A 23,864-nucleotide genomic window follows, 5' to 3' on the forward strand; every position below is an offset into this window, starting at 1 on the left:
TCCTGTGCTATTTCAAAGGTAATTTTCCTTATCTGAAGACTGTTTTGTTTTTAATGTATTATTTTTGCAAACTTCATTCTTTCTTTTTTTTTATGCAAACAAATTGAGCGTTTCAGAGACTCCCTCAAAGGCATGAGTGCAGCGTGGATAAATTTGTTATTCCTTTGCGGAGGCATCAGCACCATCAATGCTTCTGTGGGTGTGGTACTTTGTGTTGTTCCTGATTCTAATTCAAACTATCCTTTTTGTTAATAAACCATTTTTAATTTAAAAGAAAAGTCAAATTAGTCAAACAAACTCGATAAAGAGTTTTTTAAATTAATTCTCAATTCTTTTCCTTTAAAAAAGTTCAGATTTCCGCATTTTCTCCCGACTCCAAGCTCACAGTTGTGGCCACTGAGATCATGTGGCAGCAGCTGTGTTGCTATGCCCAGATGGCCCTGGTCACCTCCAGCACACCTCTTCCGTGGGGCCTGGCCATCTGGGCCACCTACACTGAAAACCATCAGCTGGTTCCATCTCTGGACATTCTGCTGGGGTTTGCTTCGTGAAGCCTGTGGCTGTTGCGATTCATCCTTGGAGGCCCCAGCTTGCAGGATGCCCAGCGTTGCGCCTGGCTAGTCTGCGCTCCTCTCAATTGATTGTCCCTGCTGCACCAGACTCCTCTAAACTCCACTCTGGGTGCTATGTTCACGTTCTGTAGCCTAGCTCAGCAAATCTAGGCACAGGGGTTCTCATGGGTGTACCTCTTGGATTTGCCTTGAGGCGGCCGACCTCAGGGCTATGCCTGTACAATCTGCGGCCCCTCTTACTAATATCTAAATATAACCAGTGCAAGAGTCCTGCTTTAGCATACCCAGACTCCCGTTCACACCAAATTGAATAAAGGGCATATACTTTGAGGACCACATCTGTGACATTAGGGTCCTCTTCCACTTCTGCCTGCCTTCTTTTTCTATGACCTGCTATAACCGTCAGAGATACTGTTCCTTTCTCTTCCTCCTATCTTCCTATGTCTTCCTCTGGCTTGGAACAGAGCCTTTGGGTTTCCCAATGTTGTAGTAGAACTAAGATCTAAGGCGCTCTCAAAGGAGACAAAATTAGAAGAGCTTTTAAAAATGCCATCCTCGTATAACTGACAAAATAGATATGAATTTCTCGATAAGTTTGATATACAATTTCTCATTTAAAGAACTAGCTTCACAGCTGGGCAGTGGTGGCGCACACCTTTAACCCCAGCACTCGGGAGTCAGAGGCAGGTGGATCTCTGTGAGTTCGAGGCCAGCCTGGTCTACACAGAGAGAGAGAGAGTTCTCGTATGGCTGGGGCTGCACAGAGAAATCCTGTCTTGAAAAACGAAAAATGAAGAAGGAAGAGGAAGGAGGAGAAAAAGAAGGAGAAGAAGAGGATGAGAAAGAGGAAGAAAAAGAAGAGGGGGAGGAAGAGGAGGAGAAGAAGAGGAGGAGGAGGAGGAGGAGGAAGAGAAGAAGGAAAGAAGAAGAAGAAGAAGAAGAAGAAGAAGAAGAAGAAGAAGAAGAAGAAGAAGAAGAAGAAGAAGAAAAGGAGGAGGAAGAGGAGAAGAAGAAGAAGAAGAAGAAGAAGAAGAGGAGGAGGAGGAGGAGGAGGAGGAGGAGGAGGAGGAGGAGGAGGCTGGCTTGAAGTTTCAGAGGTTTAGTTCATTTGGTCCATTATCACGGCAGGGAGCGTGACGGGAACAGGCCACCACTCCCGACATTGGCGCACTAACAGAGAGCTACATCTTAACCTGCAGGTTAAGAGAGAGGACTGGCACTGGTATGGGTTTTTGAAATCTCAACGCTCACCCCCAGTAATATCCTTCCTCCAACTCCTGCTCCTTCTCAGACAGTGTCACTTCCCGGATGACTAAGATTCAAATATAAGAGCCTATTCCAGTTCAAGCCACCACATCGTCAGTGTGCTTCGCAGCATGGTATTTTCTCTCTCTTAAAATAAGATCGTTATTAAATTGCTTTCTAGGTTGCACAGCCTTCAGACACCTAACATTAGCCCCACCGTCGTCCAGATCAGTCACACTGGGATTTCTTGTGCATGTGATTACATAGTTTCCATCTGCCAGGTCTAGTAGCACAGGTCCGGAGTCCCAGCCTTGAGAATCTGAAGCAGGAGGATTGGAATTCTGCGCTAGGGCGGATTATATACAAGACCTTTGGTGGGCTGGACAGAAACCCCAACAAGTCAGCCCTCTTACTACAGACCTTGTCTAAAATTTTAAAACATTCCCCCCCCCCCCTTAGTCTCAAGAGTTCTTGTTCTCAGCTTCTTTCTGCTAGCCCTTTGTAGTGGTTGGTTTTAATGCCAGCTTGACACAAGCTAAAGGGAGGAGGTAGCCTCCGTTGAGAAAACACCTTCCTAAGATCCAGCTGTTAGCAAAACTGAAGGGCGTTTTCCTCATTAGCGATAAATGGAGGAAGGTGTGGGCCTCTGTGAGTGGGGTTACCCTTGGGTTGATGGCCCTGGGTTCTCTAGGAACGCAGGCTGGGAAAGCCATTATGAGCAAGCCAATAAGCAGCACCCTTCCATGGCTTCTGCATCAGCTCCTCCACCCAGGTTCCTGCTCTGTGTCAGTTCCTGCCCTGACCTCGCTAATGATGAACAACCATGTGGAAGTGTGGGCCGAATCAACTGTCTCCTCCCCAAGATGCTTTGGTCACGGTGTTCATCAAAGAAACAGCCACCCTGAGACCCCTTCTAGCAGTTCCAGTCATGGAGGAAGAGACCCCCAAATTCTTGTTTTTTAACATTTATTAAATTATGAAAGTTTTCATTTCCGCCCGAGACCCCCAAATTCTTTGTTGACGGGTTGATTATATTTCCACACTATCTGCCGATTAAAAGTAAAAGAAATTAAGATTTGGAACGTTATCGGTAAAGAAGGAACTATTGTCAATATATATATCTAAAAAAATACCATGGATGATTTGAAAATACAGCATGTCTACTATAATTTTCATATTTTCCTATTGGTGGACAAATACTTCAGGAAAAACCAGTTCGAAACTTGGTTTAAAATTCTAACCCAAGACATGACTCTGTGGACTGAGAAAACTGTGGGCGTAGCTTTTGGCCAAAGACAAGACACTTTTCCCAGGAACTGTGTCGTTGCTGACAGTCGTGCCAAGAAGTTGGTGGTGAGCCTTGGCTCAAGGTCACACAGAGGTGGCACAGCAATTAATCCAGGACGAATTGAAGTGGCATAGGAACAGAGGAAGTACACTGTGAAATTAAAAGCAAAAGGGAAATCACATCAAATATAACAAATTTGATTGCGGTGCCCTTTTAAGTGGTGTCCCTCACTTACACCCTAAGGCCAATGTGACACTATGTCAAATGTACCCTTTGACCCTGGTTTTCTCTGTGCGTCAAGCCAGTCCTCGGAACACGGGGCTCAGCATTCTCTGCCCTTCCTTGTGCCCTGGGAGGCTTACCCACACGGGCCACATAGTGGCTCCTTCAGTCACTGGACCAGAGGTCAGAGCATCCCTCACACCCGTCTCTCCTTTATTCCCACCTCAGCAGTTCACCTTCCCCTGCTCCAGCCCCTCCTGGGCTCCAGGGACATTCTTTGCCCTAGTCCTCTTTGCTTGCGGAAAGCAGCATCTTTCCCTTGCTCCTCAGGTGTTTCAGGAGTCCTTGTTCTAACTCCACTCAGGCCCCTGTGAAGGGACTTTTATGACGCTCCCCACAGTATCCGAGCCCAGCAGGCCTTCTATTGTGTGCAGGCAGACTTTTTTTTTTTTTTTTTAGGATATTCCAACTTTGAGAGATGGTGGAGTCACAGAAGTGTATTTACAGTTCAGATCAATAGATGTCAGATCAATGGAACCCGAATCAATGGCCATCAGGTAATCTGAGCGCTAGCGCCATTGAGTGTTACCTATTTTGATGCTGAATAGGATGTCCACATTTCCACTTATTGGCCTGCCGGCGAAGAGAACTTTTGTTGTTAGGACTTTAGGGTCATTAGTTCAAGGCTCTGCCGTCAGGTCGAAAATAACACAGAAGGTTCTACAGACCTGACGCTTGCTTCAGGTTATTAAGGTATCGCACTCAGAGCTACAGACCTGGGATATTTTAAGGACTCTTTCTTTTGCACGATTTGCTTTCGCGTTCTTTGGGTATAGATTTACGTTTTTTGATAAAAAGCGGGGCAAGAACAACTTAGATGGCTCAGTGGGTAAAGGCACTTGAGGAACTGAGTTCGAGCCCCAGAGCCTCCGTGGTAAAAGGAGACAAATGGTTCTCCTGAGTCGTGCCCTGACCTCCACAGACACATGCTACAACATGCAAAGCACACACGCAATCAATCAGTTACTTTAATAAATACAGAAATCGCCACATAAATGGTGAGAATAAGCAAATTACAACTGAGAAGCAATATCAGTGATGGCTACAAGCAAGAGGTGAGCGAAAGACCGGCCACTAGTGCAAGAGGACATCTGCTAAGCTTGGGCTGTCATTGGGTTGGTAATGGGCTTCCCAAGCATGCATAAAACCCTGGCTAGATTCCCAGCACCACACACAGCAGGCTTGCTGTCACACCAGCAATTCCACCCTCAGGTGCTGGGGGACAGTGGTTGTTTATCCTGTCACTTGTATTATTTTTAACAAAACCCTCATTGGCAAGTAGCTAGGCAGGAAGTATCGGCGGGATGAGGAGAACAGGAGAATTCTGGGAAGAGGAAAGAGTCAGTCTGCAGTCGTCATCCAGACACAGAGGAAGCAAGATGTGACTGCCTCACCGAAAAAGGTACCAAGCCATGTGGCTAACACAGACAAGACTTATGGGCTAATGTAAGTTATAAGAGTTAATAAGAAGCCTGAGCTAAAAGGCCAATCGGTTTATACTTAATGTAGGCCTCTGTGTGTTTATTTGGGACTAAACAGATGTGGGACCTGGTGGGGCAGAAACCTCAGTCAGCACTCAGGAGGACCAGGAGCTCAATATCATCATTAATTATAACCTAAAATACATCAGACTCTGTCTCAAAAAAGGCATATACTATATGATCCATCCAAGAATAAAATCATATACTAAATGGTTCAACAAAAAAGTAAAAGCATGTACTATATGATTCAACAACAACAACAAAAAAAATCGGGAAAGTCAATCAGTGTCAAGCGGAAGTCAGAACAGGGGTTACTTTGGGTAGAGGTTATGGGTCAAACAGTGGCCATGAGGGGCTTCCTGGACACTAGTGATCTCTTCCTTAGGCTGAGTGCTAGCCATAGAAGGGGATCCTTTTGTGCAAACTTGTTGGAGTACGTTATAATAGGGTGTGGGGTTTTGTGCTTATATTATACTCAAACAAATGTTCTGGAAACGTCAGAACTTGCTCCTAATGATGTGGACCCAATGGCCGATTACCACTCCCCCATAGCTCTCAAACAGGGTACCAGAGAACATCCCAAAAGCTTACATGATATCATCTCAAGCACAAAGATCCCACATCACAGCAGTTTCCCATCAGCTCTTAGACTTGTTGGATGTTTTCCAGGTGAAATACAACACTCTCGAATAATGGCACTCGGCTTCCATTCACAGTAAATGCTGAGGAATCATTTCATTCTTTTCTTTTTTTTTTTTTAAGTCCCATTGATGTCTTTTAAACATTTGTTTAACCCTATTTCCTTCTTGGTAGATCAGTGCGGTGATCTGTAACTGGATCTATGCTTGCGTTTTGGAGTTTCCTTCTGCACTTACCATCTCAAAGCCTTGTGAGATGTATGGACTGTCTGCTGTAGCTTCAACGTTTGTGCCTTCTCCATTAAGATGTGGAATCCTGATTCCCAGGGTGTACTATTAGAAAGCCGGCCTGTGAAGGCATTCAGAGCATGAGGGAAGAATCTTATTTTTTTTTAATAGCCTTGAGAAGCTTGCTTTCCTTTTCACTCTGCAAAGATGCAGTACAAGGCGTTATCTATGAAGGAGATAGTCTTTCCCTGGATACCCAGTCTGCTGGCATCTTCATCTTGGACTTTTCAGCCTCCAGAGATATAAAAAAACTAAATCTATGTTGTCTATCAGCTACCCAGGTAATGGCAATCTGTGATAACAGCCCAAACAGGCTAAAAGAGTCTGCTCACATCTTGGCATCCAAATTTTGGGACCGTGTCCATACCCACTTTAACTTCTATTTAAACAGACATGTGCACCAGAGGTATGGCATTTTTATTCACAGTAGCCAGAATGTGCAAACAGTACCCGTCCAGAAACAATGGAGCAGATAAGTAAATATGGTATATAATTGTGGTGAATACAACACAGTCTTTAAAAGGATGACCTTGAAGACAGTAGGCTTCAATCCAGCAGGCACAGCAGAACAAATATGAGGTCCTTTGGGTACTCAGAGTCAGAGATCATAAGTGGAACAGTGGTTTCCATAGCTGCTGAGGAGGGGGGACAGGAAAGCTGTTGGTTAACCGGAACTGAGCATCAAATTGCTGAGATAAAGAGATTCTGAAAAATGGATTGCGTACCAGTGTGAATGTCTATTAACTGTGCGCTGGAAATGATTAAAATGGCAAAATTTTATGTTTTCTGAAGTCTTATTCGCCTTTTTACATAAAAAATAAGCTGAAGACACGTGTTATTAGGTGAAGAACGCAAAATCAAACACAAAACCTTCCAGAAAGCATGATGCTTGGAGATGCTAGTAGCCCCCAGTGCAGGGTTAATGTTTCCTTCCTTTCTGCATCTGGAGATGGAGTTCACCGAGCTCCTTACCGGTCCTTATTTAATGTGTCTGAATAGCGACCATGAACCCAAGCTATATGCTCACCCCGCGGGCCACACAGGGTACCTCAGCTTGTTGAGCCAGCGCCTCTTCCCTGTGAACGCCTTAGGAGGCTGAGCCCTACTTGGCAACTGTTGCCATGCCAGGGAGACTTTGTTTAAATGGCACTCAACTACATCATTAATGAGCACTAAAGAAACCATGCGCTAAAGAACTGGGGCGGGGAGGGGACTTATATTCTATTTTGCTTTAACTCTTCTGGAAGAAAGTATTTTCTCCATGCAACTGTTTCTGAAAATGACTAGCGGTTATTAGCTTAGGCCTTGGATTGTTTTGGTTTGCTCTGCTGACGGACGATCAACAAGATTTCTCTCGTGACCTAGCTACCACATGAAACAGAAACACTGTGGATTTCTTCTTTTAAGGAAGAATTCTAGCTATTATGATTTCTTTTGTGGATCTTCAACATACAAAACTTCCCAAAACACTTAGTGTCAACATTACAAAATTAGAAAATTACAGTATGATTAAGATTGTCCAAATATCCCCTTTGCAACCATTGTATTCATAACAATCGGGCTTTCAGTGCTAGGCTTTTTAATACAACTAAAGAGTCTCTATCTATTCTTTGAAACCCAATGACAAATACATCTTTCCCTTTGTTAGCTATTATTGTTACATCTTGATACTGTAGTTCTGCTACCACTACCCAGAGATGGTCTTCCCTGGGAACTGGTGATATGACACACTGTGTCCTTCCCAGCTAATTAGAGTTCAATTTTAAAAGTGCATTCCGTTAAGACAAGCCTCTTCTTAGGTCAACTAGACTTTTAGGATGGAAAGGAAGTAATGGTGTTGGGCAGCCTTGGAAACTGGCTCACCCCAAGCAACCAGAGATCTGAAGAGCCTTTGCCATCCTGGATGGTTGTTCCCTCCCACTACGTAAGAAACCCACAGAGCTGTTTCCTTGGTCAGAAAAGAATTCACCTGACATACTTTGTTAGTTTCTGATTGCTACGGTAACAAAGTGCCACAGAGTTAGTTGCTTTAAAGCAAAGGTGTGTTATCTTCCAGTAGAGGAGGAGAAGCATGAAGTCAGTTTCAACAAACTCAAGCGAGGCTTCATCATGTCTGTGCTCGGTGGATGTCATGGGAGGATTAGTTTTTTATTATTCCCTTGTCTTTTCCAAACTTTCTAGAGGTTGACTATATTCTGCGGCTTGCGACTCTTTCATCTTCAAAGCTAGTGACTCCGTCTACACCAGCAAAATCTCTTTTACCTGCAGTGTAACATTCTCAGGCATCAGGGTTTCAGTCTGTCCTTAGATTGTCTGCTACAGATGGCTAGATCTCCAGAGGAAGAGACATCTATGAAATGGTACCAGATTTAGTTATGGTATTTTTGCCATTTCCATTAATGCCATGGAGCTGTGGATTCACACATGCACTCGGCCAGAGTCTTCATGATTCAGTCGTCTCTCCCTGAATCTAGAAGCCCTGAAGACATAAACATTTATATCGAAACCGTAACCTGCACATAACCTGGTCAGAACCAGTGCTAGCTGAGAAGGAAAAGACGCTTCAGGAAAAGAGGCTTTCCTCCATATTCCTCTCTACTTCAGGAAGTGCGATGGATACGAAGAAGGTGGTGTTGCTTATATTATATTATGACTTATAATAGTCATCTTGCTTGCCTGATGATGAAGCCCAAGGATTAAGTTGGGGCATGCTTAATGTAGGTTTCAGTTACAGGAGCCCATGCCCACCGCTGCTAAATCAATCTCAGTATGGCAAGTAATACAGAGGCACATGGTGTCCTGTGACTCCCAGACAGCAGTCTCAGAGATACTGGTTGGCAGCAGTGCCAACGTGGTTGTCAATTTCCATTAGGAGAGGGCTGTTTTGGCTTTGAGTAACATGGATGAGATGGTGGCTTATGTCCTAGACTTCTTTCTGTCGTGCATACTAAATCCAGGGGTTAGTAGTGTAGGTTTGTACCACGGTTTGCAAAGGTCACCTCTTTGCTTCCCTGCCTTAGACATGGATTACACACCTCGGGGACCTTACACCCCTCAGGTGTGGTTACCCGGCTGTTACATCTGTTTTGAGGCTGAAGGGTTTGAAGAAAAGGGGAAAACAGAAGAAATACTTTGTGGCTGAACACGCACGCTGAAATCACTCTTCCCTAGAGAGTTCCCCAATCCCCACTTAACCAATCATTGGCCGAGTTTTAAATGAGAGTTGATGGATCAGTGAGAACCGGAGTTCTCTGACCCCCCAGCACCCACATAAAAGAGATCATTTCAGTGACCCCGATGCTGGCTTGGGGGACAGAGACAAGTGGGTCCCTGGAACTCACTGGTCACCTAATCTAGCTTGCCTATGAGCTCCAAGTTCAGTGAGGGACCTTGTATCTGAAAGCGATGTGGAGAGTGAGAGGAGGTGCCCGACACTGACTTTTGTCCATGTTCACTTCACACATGTACGTGTGCTTGCATTCACAAACGCACAAAACAATACATAAATAAAATTAAAATATTGATAATATTCTGTTCCCTCTCCCAACTCCTCCCTACCTCCTACCTCCCTACCCAGCATGGTAGGTAAGTTTTTCATTTAACTACCAAACACTGTACATACAGTACTTTTTGTTGTTGTTGTGGGTATTGTTTTTTTGGTTTGTTTGTTGGTTGGTTTGTTTTTTGAAACAGGGTTTCTCAGTGTAACAGTCCTGGATGTTCTGGAACTCTCTCTGTGTAGACGAGGCTGACCTCGAACTCACAGAGGTCTACCTGCCTCTGCCTCCCCAGTGCTGAGATTAAAGGCGTGCACCACTACCGCCCAGCTAGAGCTTGTCTTTTTGAAGTTAAGTATTAGTCTCAAATTAAAGAATGTAGATATAACCAACAAAAATATAAAAGGATTTTTATTTTTTAAAAAATCCGCAAAGCACAGGTTAAATCTCTCCCCCAAGACTTACTTTCTTCTTACCTGGTTAAAAAGTGCACTAAGGTCAACTAGCGCCCTCTAGGTCCAGGTTGTGGGAATGGTCACACACACAGCGATGATAGTTAGAAGACCATGGACTATAAACTAGCCATAATGAAACCCAGTCACAAATCAAGAGGGTTTTTTGATCATTTGTATTTTCTATTAGGTTTGTGGGGTTGGGACACCTACTGAACGCCACAAAGTTACGATTAATAAACAGTCCTGGTGCTTCCCATTTGAGACCTGCACATCTTTCCTCTCCAAATGCAAAGAGAAACAAAAAACAGCTCATGATCAGGGCACATGGGAAGATCAGGCAATGGTGACTTGCGTTTTTTGCTCACTCACTGTGGATAACGGTCTCTAACACTCTGTCTCTGTCCTGGATGGCAGCAGAACCAAAGCTGGTTAGCAGTTGGTTCCTACTGTACTCTTTTCAGAAAGAGCCATTGCTCAGGAGTGAGTGTGCAGCGGCCCCACCCTTGTGTGGATTCGTTGTTCTGTATTTTGTTAGACTTCTCCCTTTATATAGGCAGATACCAGACCTACTATGGTTCGATCAAGTAGGTTCCCAGGGGACCAAAAACCTACTGTACACTCAAGGGGGGGATCGGGGGAAGGGTTAAAAGAGGGTGATAAAGGGACTGATGTGGAGGAACGGGCACTTTCAAAGGACAATGGGAAGCCCTTTCCCTCTCAACCCGAAGAGTCAAGAGGAGAGGGTGATGCTTCTGAGCCTGCTGTGAGGGTGTCTACTGGAGAGGGGGCCGATGGCCCCCAGAAGAGGATCTTGTTGGGACCCAAACCATGGCATGAGAGGAAGCAAAGCCAAAATTCTCTTCCAATCTCCCGTCTGTGCTTTCCGTCAGCCCAAACCAAGCCGGCAGAGCCTGCAAGAAAATGTATGAGGAGCTCCCTGTGATACAGACAGGGAAGGGTGAATAGAAAAGGGATCAGAAAGACAAGGAGGTAATGATCCAAGGCCATAGCTGGTACATTCAGAACTACTTTATTGTTAAGGAAGCTTAATTTTATAGGGATATGTAAGCTGTTTCCCACCTTTAATGAAAATTTCAAGTTATTCAGTTAGAAATTTCCTCTTCTCTATGAACCTTAGAGTCGTCGGAGGAAAGAAAGAGGGAGAAAGAGAGAGAGAGAGAGAGAGAGAGATCAGAATTTGAGGTGTGTGTGTCTGTGTCTGTGTGTGTGTGTTTAAATTTGTTCCTCCAATATTCTAGCACTAAGAATAGAAGCTTCTGCCTTCTGCCAATTGATCAACTCCAGGGTCACTGCCTTTGCAACAACGCCCGTCACCTTGCCCTAGCGAGGGGCAATGTCATGGCAGTTGAAATACATGCTATCGGCAATGACATATCTTGGCCCACTTTTCTTTTTTGGATGGTTTTATGGGGGTGTAAGTCAACTACTATACAACTCACGACTGAACACGTACAGTTTTCTTCTTTGTTTGTTTTGGTATGTCCACAGTATCACGTCGCCACTGCCACACCCAGTGTAGGACATTTTTACTATGCCAAAAAGAGATTCTGTACCTTTAGCCATCACCCTGATACCCCACTTGTTCGACTTTCTCCATCTTTGCTCAAACACTGTAAACACTAATTACTGCCACGTGATTTTTATAATTCGCAAGTTATATGCTTTATAATTTTCTTATAAATTCTGGCTTCTAAAAAAAGCCTAAAGTGAGTCTGCTGGTCTAGTTCTAGAACATGCTCCTTGCTGCCTGATGCACTGGGTGCTCGCCTAGTTGGTTATGAAAACAGAGAGCTGGCAGGCTGACCAGCCCAGCTACCACCCAGGCCAAGAACCAGGGCTATGAGGTAGCCCAGCCCAACCTCCACCTCACCTACGAACTGCTGGAGCATCTGAAGGGGCCAGAGCTGCAGACCCAAAGCTGCTGGAGCTCCATGACACACGACCACAGTAGGCTGTCCAAGGGGAGCCCCAGAGAGGGCCCGGTGTTGACAGTGTAGCAGAAGCCAGAGGCCTCAAACCAGACCGATAACTCATTGCGATGAACACTTATAAGTAAAGCTGTATGGTTATGGGCCAAGGCCAGTTCGGGCACCCTCTTCTCTGTCCAGAGAACAATCTGGGGATCTCTCCTTGGACCTGGGATCCCATTTATAATCAAGTCTCTAGTAAACCCTAAACTGACTCCCTTAGTTGAGATACATTCTTCCCTGATCCCATATCTATCCTTCCTCCCTCCCTCCCTCCCAGTCCCCAGAGCTTTCCCCATTCCTCCCCTGTTCCCTTCTCTCTAACCCTCTCCCCTTCCAACAACCCTCCCACCCCCCCCCCCATGCACCCGAGGTTACCTGGGACTCTTGTCTATTTCCAATCTCCAGGAGGAAAACTACCTGAATTTTCTTCCGGTTCACCCTCCTATCCAGCTTCTCTAGGATCACGAATAATAGGCTCAAAGACCTTTAATTATGGCTAGAATCCACTTACGAGTGAATACATACCATATTCCTCATTTTGGGTCTGGCTTACCTGACTCAGTAAAGCGTTTTCTTTTTTTCTTTTTTTTTATTTTATTTATTTTAATTTTTTTATTTAATTTTTACTGGGAACCCCTCCAGAATCAAGTCTCTTGCAAACCCTAAAATGGCTCCCTTAGTTGAGATATAAATTTTCCTGCTCCCAGAACCATCCTTCCTCCCTCCCCTCCTCCCATTCCCCCAAGCCATCCCCAATAGGGTTCTGTGTAAGTGACTCACGGGGCCACACTCCAGCTTCCATGCTGAGATTTTTGTTGATTTGATTTTTGTTTGATGGATTGTTTTTTTTTTATTTGTTTGTTTTTGTTTTTGCTTTCAATTTTGTTTTGTTTTGAAAGAGAGATCAGAAGGGCAGAGGGTGCCTAGGAGGGAACTGGGATGCGTGATGTGAAATTCACTATCAATAAAACGTCTCAAAAACGTCTCTGGGGAAAAGCCCAACTTCGGTGAGGGAAGGCTCACAGGTCCAGGGTGCAGGCCATCCTGGCAGATAAGCTCTGGCCACCGGAGCCCCGGGAGTCGGTGCACGGTCAGGAAGCAGAGTCTGTTGAGCGTTTGTGCTCACCTTGTTTTCCTCTTTGAACCCAGCCCAGGATCCTGTAGTGTGGGAGAACTATCTGTATTCTGTCAATCATGTATTTTAATAAAACACTGATTGGCCAGGCAGGAAGTATAGGCGGGTCAACCAGACAGGAAGTAGAGGCGGGGCGATGAGAACAGGAGAAGGCTAGGAAGGAGGAAGTCCATCCCTCCGCCACTCCTGCGCAGACCACCGAAGAGGCAGGATGTAACCTGCCCAGCTGAGAAAGGTACGGAGCCGTGTGGCTAACGTAGATAAGGATGATGGGGTAACATAAGTTATAAGAGCTAATAAGTAGCCTGACCTAATGGGCTAATCAGCTTATAACTTATAGAGATCTCTGTGTGGTTGATTTTTCTCTGGGGCTTGCCGGCTGTGGGGTACTGGGCGGGACAGATACCCCAACAAGCCAGCCTTCATGTTACAATCCTGGCCCATGGACTTGCCTCAACCAACTAAATCTAGATAATTTGGCAGCATGCCCGGAAGTGAAATACCCTGTCACAGATCTGTCTAGAGGTTCATCCCCTTGCTGATTCCAGGGGAATGGACAATGAGCACTGGCCAGCACATCCCTAACACTGTCCCGGGCTCACTTCTGAGCGATGCATACCTGGGGTAAATGAAAAACCAGCATGGAGAAGCTCGTTGGCAACAGAAGCCCTAGAACCTTCTAGTGGAGTCTAGATACAGCATTCAGTGTGAACCTACTTCTGGTTTGTTGTTAAAACAAAATTGGCCAGCGTTTCTGAGATGACTTTAACAGGTTCCGACGTCCCATCAACTAATATCCAGCATGCCCCTAGATGAATCCAAAATTAGTCAACACACAAACCACCAGAAAAACGTGACCAGTTCTTAAGGCAAAAGGCACCCAGCAGAGAGGAAATCGGAGATAACCCAGATGCCAAGAAAGACATTTCTGTAAACAACCAAATGGAAGGAATATCTTAGGGTATGGGGGGGGGGGGGAGACACATGTTCTCTCTCACAATGACTTAGCTGTTACTGTAGTTCAAAATGTCATAGATTACATGGGAATAAAGAACCATGGTTATATTTTAATAAAATTTATAAAAACAAAATTAAGAAATTCATGCCACAAAATAGGCAACTTTTCCCCAACTACTTCAACAGTGGGGAAATTCTTCTTTTATTTTTTTAGTATGATCTATATGAAAACTGACAGCAGGTTGGATTTGGCTCATAAGCTTTGCAGGGTCTCATCTAATTTCTGAACACCTGTAAGTCAGCAAGGATAGCCCCACGCCATGGGATAAAGGTAGACATTCTTGGACAGACAAGGGTGTTCACTGTTATCCAATGAGAAAGGGAAGCTACTAAAAATAACAGAATGGAAATTTTGCTTTGGCTTGTTTCAGTGAGATGGGGCCTCATGTCACCCAGATGGCCCAAATCACTATGCGGCTGAGGAGGACTTAAGCTCCCGATCCTCCGGCCCCCGCCACCTCCCAGGTGCTTAGATTACAGCATATGCCACCACTTCTAAAGGCCAGGCAGAGAAACAACACATCTAAAAATCAGCGCGAAGAAAGCAGAGAATCATCAGCTACAGAAGGAATACCTTACCTAGCCAACAGATGCCTACGGTTCTGCCTGTGGAGGAAGAAGCCGGCCACCTGGGAAGCAGGATGCAGCTTTGAAAGAAAGTGCAGATCTTGACCCTAAACCTGTAGTTCTTCCTTATTTTACCCTCATGTGTGCTGGGGGAGAGAATAAATCACGAACTGCACAGTGTCTGAGGGGAAACAAGGCACTGTCATTTTCTTTTACTCGTCATTTATTTTAAATGCATATTTATATTTTTTTCCTTACTTCTTTGAGATTTTTAATGTGATTACATTATTTCTCCCTTCCCTTTCCTCCCTCTAACCCCACCCCTTGCTCTCTTTCACATTCATGGCCTCCTTTTTCACTAATTGCCATTACACACACACACACACACACACACACATATATATATATATATATATATATATATATATACAGCTGCTTATATATTCCCAAGTATATAAATACAACCGGTTCAGTATGTATGCTACCTGGACGCGTGTTTTCGTGGCAGACCATTTGGTACCGGATAACCAGTTGGTGTGCTCTTCCCCGGGAAAGATAATTCCCACTCTCGGCACTCCTTGGTTACTGCAGATCTTCGGGTAGAGTTAAAGCCTCATGGGCTTCCCCACCCATTGTTGCCCGTTGTCCGAGTTCAGCCTATGTTTATGCAATCATGCTGTGGAGACTCAATGGGTGTAGTTTCTGACACTTCTAGGAGGCGTGGCCTCACAGCAAACTTCCTGCCCCGCCTTTGATCCTGAGTCTTTGGTATGGGGCGTTGTATTGCAGACTCATCGGTTGGGATTGGAACTGTCCTCCACTGCCCTGCATTTAGTCTGGTTGTGTTTTCTATAACCTTCTCCATTGGTTGCAAAGAGAAGTTCCCCTGCCTCGTGAGAGGTAGGGAGTGAGCGAGCAATAGACAGGGAACAGCAGGGTCCAAGTGACCTGAAGGAGGGAATGGAAAAAAATGAGGAAGAAAGGTTATCATTCAACTATTTCCTGTTTAATGGGGGCATTGGAGTTCCTGGGGGCAAACTTGATCTGACTTATCAGGATATAATTGGAAGTCGCTGGCCTCTCTGGTTCTGTAGCTAGGGGCTGATAATCATGTAGGAGCAACTGATGAAAAGTCTGGTTAGAGATCTTTTGGATCTGTTGTTGAAGAGGTCCAGACAAGAAGTGTATGAGGCAGGGTGCGGCTAGTAGCATTATGAAAAGGAGGAGAAGGGGAGTTTAAAGAGGCAGCATCCAGCTCCATTTTGGATTATCAGGAATACCTGGGACAGAGGCAGTAAGCTGTTGCTTACGTTTTTAAAGATGTCTGAGGCTGTTTGATTTTACCTTTTACTGTTCCTGATTGGTCAACACAGAAGCAACATTCCTCCCTGAGGAAGGGATGAAGATCACCTCTCTCTGCTATTAGTAAATCTAATCCCCACCGATTCTGTAGCAATACAGCAGCCAGTAAGTCTCTATGGCCCTGGAGGGTTAGTATAGAACGAGCCTCCCATTGGTGATCCTGGATGAACTGAGAGGTAGCAGCCAGGGGAGCAGTCAATCCTACCGCGCCAGTGACACCACCAGTGGCCATACCCAGGACGGCCAGACGGGGTGGGATTTGAACAATGTCCATGCCCTGTCACTATAACCCCTGTGATGGTAACCATAAGGGTTCTTCACTGGGTACCGCCTCTAGCTTCGGGAAAAGGAACACCAGGGCACAAGTCCCAGACCACCCGGCAGAAAGGCAGTGATAAACTTGAGTGTCAGAGAGAATCGAGGCGATGTAAATGTTTGGGCATAGGGGCTGGGGGTAGTTGTAGGGCCCTGTCTTCCCTGTTCCTCGAGGCCAAAACACAAGATGCAAGAATTGTTTACGCTAACCAGCTTAGCTTCCCCTGCTCATTCTGCCAGCCGGAGGGAATTAGTTCAAAGCCTTGTTTCTGTCTTTGCTATGATAATTTCACCTGCTAAGGAGGGTCCTCACAGGCGCCCTAAATCTCCTCCCATCTGTCTGTCAGGGTTCCCAGCTCGATACCCCCTGCATGGAGGCTCAGGCCGCTGGCACCAAGAGATCAACACCCCTCTTCTTACTCCCAGGTGGGAGGGGGCTCTCGTCCTCTTGCCTCCAAGTATATAAGCCTAAGTGTGCTGAATAAAGATTGACATTTACCCTTTGGGCAAATGATCCGATCTCTGTGTGTATGTGTGTCTGTGTCTGTTCAACTCCTAGGATATTGATCCAGACTCGTGGCCCGGTACAGGAAGCGCGCCCTGTACCAGGAGAGTAAGGTTTCACAGAAAAGCCCAGGACAGGTAGTACTAAGGGTGAAGGAATTATTTCAGTCTGCAGAACCCAGTGTGCCCACAGAGACGTTCCTGAGTTCAAGCAGTCTGGGATACAAAAGAGAGAGATGCAGAGATAAAGGGTGGTAGAGACATTTGGCTTAGAGCAATTAAACAAGCAGCAAGGTGAGGGAGTCTGATAAGATAATGAGGGAGGTCACAGATAGAGTTTGATCCAGGGGACACACCACCAACATCCTCCAAAGTGGTCAGGCAGAGCGTTGGTCGATGGCTATGCAGAGGTTACGGTCTGAAATAAGAGATAGTATTTATTGTAAATGGAGATAGTGCTTCCTTTTCTGGCTGCCCAGACCCAAATAATCACCCAGGAATTGTATTAATTACAACATGGTTTGGTCAATAGCTTAGGCATTTTCCTATCTAGCTCTTACACCTTAAATGAACCCATTTCTACTAATCTGTGTTTTACCATGAGGTTGTTGCCTACCAGGAAGGTTCCGGCATCTTTCGCCTCCAGCAGATACATGGCGTCTCTTTGACTCCGCCTACTCTCTCTCTATATTGCTGTTCGGATTTCCTGCCTGGCTTTACTCTGCTAAACTCTTGGCCAAAGCAGCGTCTTTATTAACCAATGGTAATAAAGCATATCCATAGCATACAGAGGGGCATTTCACACCACGGTATGACAGAGAGGTGGGATCAATATTGTTTAAAAGCGGTGATATTGGGGATGTAGGGGCCTTTAAGGAGTGTTGGACTGCTTCTTCTATGGTGTCTATACCTCAGGACTATTCAGAGAGTGGAATATGTACCCTCTGTATTTCGATTGTGCCCAATGAGCAGCTGTGATAAATGCTATAGTAAAGTTACCAATGGTCCCCATCTTCAAGGGGTGCCATGGGTCCTTAATTAAGATATAAAAGATTAAAAGATCCCCCCATTCTGCATAAAAGGGAACACACTTTCCCAAATATGCACCGTGTCTCCTACAGGACCAACAAGGGCGGCCTTCATAAGTTTCTGGCCAGTGTCAACAGCAATGTCGCGTTTGATCAGAAAGTTTTGGCCCTAATGTCAGGAAGCAAAGTTTTAAGAGCAGGTTTACAGAGACGGTCCAGAAGGCAAGCCGCTTGGACCTCATCAGCCTGTGGCTCTAGCTGGTCCCAGACTTGCCGGGCTCCTTAGGGAGAAGGTCATTGGTGAGAATCTTGTAAGTGTCATGGGAAGTAAGGGTGTAAGATTGGGTAATATGTTGGACTTCTTTAATAAAGGTGGAGGAATAAGTATATGGAACTCCAGTCTCCTTTCTATCTGAGAGAGCTCTTTTAATGAGAAGGGAACATGAATCCTAACCCAACTACCCACCAAGGCAACCTCCGCAAAGGGGGAACCATAGCTGGCTTAGGCCAGGGAAGGGAAGGGAAGGGGGAGGGGGGTTCATGGTGGGGAGCGTGAGAGCAGCAGGAGGACTAAGGCTTGTCAGTGGGCGGAAAGTGGGTGTCTAAGAGGGTTGATTTGGGGGGCCTATGGCCGGCGAGGGAGAAGGAGAGTCTATAGAGGCTGGAGGGCCCGAGGAGAGACTGTGGGCTGAGGAGGAAGGAGACAAACTGTGGGCTGAGGTCGATAAGAGGAGGCCCATCAGTGTGATGGAAATAGTGGGGCACTCAGCTAGTTTGGGCTTCATAGCTGGGACCTGTTTTTCCCTTGGTTGACTTATACCGAATGGTCACTTTTAACCAAGGTAGGAGGATTGTCAAATGCAAAACTAGCAAAGAGGGCTGTCAGTCACGGGGCTGTCTCCATCCAAACAGGGGGAGGGCAGCTAAGATGGCTGATGGCTAAGATGACTGCAAACCCCATTTCTTGTAGGAGCTAGAAATAGCCATTAGAGCAGTGTGGGGCCAGGTCATCCGTGGCCACTCGTGCATAGAGGGACTTACACTTAGGAAATCTAACCCAAGAATAGATCCAAGGGAAAATAAGAATGATTAAGTAAGGTTTTCTGTAGGAACAGGAAAGATGGTTCCATTTTTGAAAAACTAGTTAGTGTAATTTGTAATTAGTGTATATTACCAGGCTAAAGAAAAAAATGATGTCGCTATTTTAAAAACATTCAGTAAACTCATTCGTCTTTATACAATATTAATAAAATAACAATAACAATAATAATAATAATAATAATGACTCTTAGCAAATGTGGACTGTATTGAAATTGCTGCAGTCTGATAAAGAACAACTATGAAAACCTTTCGGCTAACCAGCCGTTATGTCCCAGGCTTATAACTCCAGTTACTTGGGAGATCGAGACAGGAGGTTCATAAGTTCAAAGTCAGCCTGGGTAACTTCCCGAGAGCTGGTCCCAAAATAAACATTTGCAAGGGCTTAGGAGTAGAGGACTGGCTGGTGTGCGTCAGGCCTGGATTAGTGCCCTGCAGCAATGACCATAAAAGAATGTTTATGATATGGACTGATACCATAATGAACGTGAGCAAGGTGAGGATGCCCTTTAGATAAAGCTTTATTTATTCTTTGAGAACTTCATACAAGATATTTTACTTTTTCTCTTATATTTTTAATTGTAAGTATATCATTTCTCCTGTCCCCTTTCCCCCTCCAAACTGTCCCATATGCCTCCCCTCCCCTTGCTTCTTCTCAAGATCATGGCTCCTTTTCTCATTAATTGTTGTGCCATGCATACATGTCTATAAGATGAGACCGACAGACCCTTGGCCTAACCTGCTGCAGGAAGGTTTACACCTACTGGGGCGTGGCCTTTTTCACTATATACCCGGATGCCGAAGTGCATCCCAGCCCTTCTCTCCTTCCCCCTGGTTACCGTTTGCTTGTTCAGATTGTTTGGATCCCATCTCCATCCACCGTTCAAGCAGAGAATTCCGATTTGTAAGGTTCCCCCTAAATAATAACTATTTATCTCTCAGTTCTGAGCTAGTGTGGGATTTCTTTTAAGCGTTCGATCACTAAGCCACCACTAGTCAACCAAAAGCAAGAAAGGGCTGAGCCATTCGGAGTCTAAATGAGGAGAGCAACATTTTCACAGGTGCCAACGAAATTCAGACTATGAAAAGGAAATACCTTGGAAAACTCTGTTCTCCGTGAAGTTGGGAAAGCTAAAAGACATGGCTGGATGGCAGGAGTCTGTCAGACCACCGCATTTAAACCAAGAAGTCAACAAGCCAGGCTGGACTGGCCACTTTGCAAGAGTCGGTCTCAAAATAGACATCTACCTGGGAGAACATGGAAAGGCTGTACAAAAATGCAACAGGAGCCTTTTCTACATTATAACAGGAACTTGAATGCCTTGGGGTGTTTTGAGACCTGTGAGGGTCTGAAAACTGATCCTTCATGAATAAATACATACTTTGTCATGATTTACTAGGTAATATAGCACAACCATGATTTATAGACCTAAACAAACCCGTCACAAGTGAGGAGATTGAAACATAGATAAAAAGCAGTCCTGAAAAAGAGTCCAGAGTCAGAAGGACCTTTAATGGCTACTTCTCATTTCAGCTTCACCAGCAAGCTCCTAGCTGGCTCACTAAGGCGAGAAACAGTCATTGTAACTGGGGGAAGGGTCAAGAGGGGAAAAAAATGATAAATACAAGAAAATTATATTTGCAGATTATAGAACTCTCTACACAGGAAATCCAAAAAGAATATAAAATTCCTAATACTGGTAAAGGAGTTTGGCAAAGCCACAGAGTAAAAGGTCAAAATATAAGGTTTTTTTTTTCTGAATTAGCAAAAAAGTGAGTTAGAAATGAAATGTTTTTTTTTTAAAAAATTAAAGTTTAGATATAAATCTAAGAAAGGAGATAAGAGTATCTACATGCTGAGAATGAAAAGAAACCCTGATTTCGTAATTCAGATGACCTCAAAGGAGAAAGTTCTATCCTCAGAGGGCAGCTCTCATGGTCCTGCCTACTGGAAGCATCCATCAGCCCATCTCGCTCCTGGCAGGTGAGTGCCGTTATGATGAGCAAGGTTGTGGTGGAGAAATGGGAGAGACAGAGAGGCGGACTGGTTCATGAACTGTGGTAAGAGGCGGTTCTGAAGAATCTAGGGGTGTGAGGAATGGGCTGTTAATGGTGGCCGGCTTGCCACCCAGGACAAGGGTGATATCCAGGTCAGGGCTTCTGCCTAGGGCCATGTCTGGGTCGTGGTCCTACCGCAGTCAGAGTCTTTGTTTACAGAGTCTGTAAAGCCCCTTGCCACCAAGGTCACAGGGAGGCAGGGGTCCGGACTGCCATTTGTGGCCATTTTGTTGTTTGAGGATGGTACCTGTTGTACAGGAGCAGCGGGCCGCTTCCCACTGCCCGGCTCCTGGCCACCCGGCTAGCTTATACCCCAAAATAACAACACACAAATTGTATTCACTTAAACACTGTCCGGCCCACTAGTTCCCGCTTCTTATTGGCTAACTCTCACATCTTGATTCAACCCATTTCTAATAATCTGTATGTCACCGTGAGCTCATGGCTTACCGGGAAAGATTCAGCATGTCTGACCTGGCAGCTTCATGGCGGGCGGCTCTCTGTCTCTGCCTCCTTTCTCCCAGCATTCTGTTCTGTCTACTCCGCCCATCTAAGTTTTGCCCTATCAAAAGTCCAAGGCAGTTTCTTTATTCGACCAATGAAAGCAACACACGGAAAGAAGACCCTCCTACACCAGGTACCACTACAGGGCAATGCTGATGAGTGACCTGTGCTGACACCAGGGGACATGGTGATATCTGAGCCTGGGTTGCTGCCAGGGACCATGTCGGGTCCATGGCCCTACCGCAGTCAGGGTCTGGGTTGATACACATGGCTCCAGAAACCACTAAAGGCCATGATAACACCCGGGGGGGCTGGGCCATCACCTGAGGACAGGTGGGGATCTGAAGGTCATGTTGCAGCCAGAGCCATGCAGATGTGAGTGGCCTGCACTACCACAAGTTGCCATGGTGATATCTGGGACAGACTACAGCTGAGGGCCATGTTGGGTCTATTTTGATGTCTGTGATTCCTGACACCAATGAAGGCAATGCTAATACCAGGGGTGTGGGTCACCACCCATGGCCATGTTCGCATCCAAGGACAGGGCTGCTGCTGGGGTCACAAAGATCGGAGTGACCAGGCTGCCACCTGGGGCAATATGACATCCAAGCCAGGGGCTGTTGATGAGGACCATGTCTGGGTCTATAGTCCTACCACAGGTGGGGTCTGTGTTGATGTCCATGGCCCATGGTACCACCAAATGTCACTCAGATGTTCGGTGTTTAGGCCAAAACCTGTGATGAGGTTGGCACCCAAAGGCTAAGCATGTCCTGCAGGGTCATGTTGATATGATTCGCCTACACTGGCATCTGGGGCCATGGAGTTGTCTGAGCCAGGGCTGCTGTTGAGCGCCACATCTAGGTCCGTGACCCCACTGCAGTCAGGGTCTGTGTTGTTGTCTGTGGCTCCTGATACCGTCAAAGGCAATGCCAGTTCCAGAGGTCTGGGTTGCCACATGGGGCCACAGTGACATCCAAGCTGCTACTAAGGACCATGTCTGAGTCCATGGTCCTAGCACAGCCAGGTTCTGTGTTGATATCTGTGGCCTTTTACCATCAAAGACACCATGGATGCCTGGGGTCCGGACCACAACCTGTGGTCATGTTGGCATCTGAGAGCCGTGCCACCACCGGGGTCATGCCAATCTGGGTTGCCTAAGTTGCCACACAGGGCCATGGTGTCGTCCAGGTTTGGGCTGCTGCCATGGGCTATGCCCGGATCTGTAAGTCAGCAGCAGCCATGGGATGGGTTGATGTCTATGGCTCCTGTTACTGCTGGGATCTGAGTGGATGCCCAGGGTCGGGACAGCTACCTGAGACCATGTTAGTATCTGAGAACCTTGCTTCTGCCGAAGCCATAATGATCTGGGTGACCTGTGCCGCCAACGGGGCCAGTCATGAAGTCCAGGCACAAGCTACTGCCGAGTCATGGCTGGGTCTATGTATATTTAAATCCAAAGGCCATACTGAGCCAGTCCCATCCGACACTGGTCTTGGGGTAGCTGATGCTCCTCCTCACTGATGCTCTCACTGCAGCAGGAGAGCTCCCCCTCATGGAGGAGCTGTCCCCCCAGGCTCAGGAGAGATGACCCCACCTCTCACCACAGGCGTGGGAGAGCTGGCTCCATACTTTGACCATTGGCCCAGACCAACCAGTTCAGCTACCATCCATACCTACATCCTGGGCCTTGGGTGGGCCCATCCTTACGTCTACCCCATCTATGATCTGCTGGAACACGTAAAGGGACTGATTCTGAGCAGCAAAAACGGACACCACAGGAATCAGAATGGCAGAACTGATCCTGTCAAGACACCTGCTCAATAAAGGAGAATGTACCCTGGATTTGACTACGTTTATTAGAAAGTTGTTTATTAATATCAGCAGTAGTGATATTTCATTTGTATTTTAATAAATAAAGCTTGTCTGAAGTTCAGAGAGTAAAACAATTGCACTGATCTGCCTTCAAGACCAGGCAGTGGCTGCACACACATTTAATCCCAGTAGCCACACTAGTTTGTCACAGAAACGGGCAGTAGGGGTGCACGCCTTTAATCCCAGCCCTTGAGAGAAATACAAAATGGGAGGAGACAGCTGTCAGACACAGTCTCATTCTGAGATTTCTAGAGGCAGGAGGGCCATTTCGGACTGACATAGAGGTGAGAGCCAGTGGCTGACTGTTTTGCTTTTCTGACCTCCAGGTTGAACCACAATTTCTGTCTCTGGGTTTTTATTAATCGTGGTACACTCAGCCCTCAGCCAGGAGGAAGGGACCTAATTGCCCTGTGGGTGGTACCATGTTTGGTCCTGTACATCAAAACTTAAGTGAAGTTGACCACCACATTTTCACTATAGAAGGTTTTTTTTTTTTTCATAGAGTGTAAACACTTTCACGGCAAAACTGAGAAATGTGACTTTTATTCTCATTCCCTAACTCTCTTTTTTCTCCTCTCTCTCACTTCCTTTCTCCTCCCCCTCTTCTCTCAACAGGGTGTCATAACTTATGCTGAGAAGACAGAAAATTAGACAATAGCTTTTGTGT

The sequence above is a fragment of the Myodes glareolus genome, chromosome 27, assembly GCF_982192425.1.
Source record: "Myodes glareolus chromosome 27, mMyoGla1.1, whole genome shotgun sequence".
Lineage (NCBI taxonomy): Eukaryota > Metazoa > Chordata > Mammalia > Rodentia > Cricetidae > Myodes > Myodes glareolus.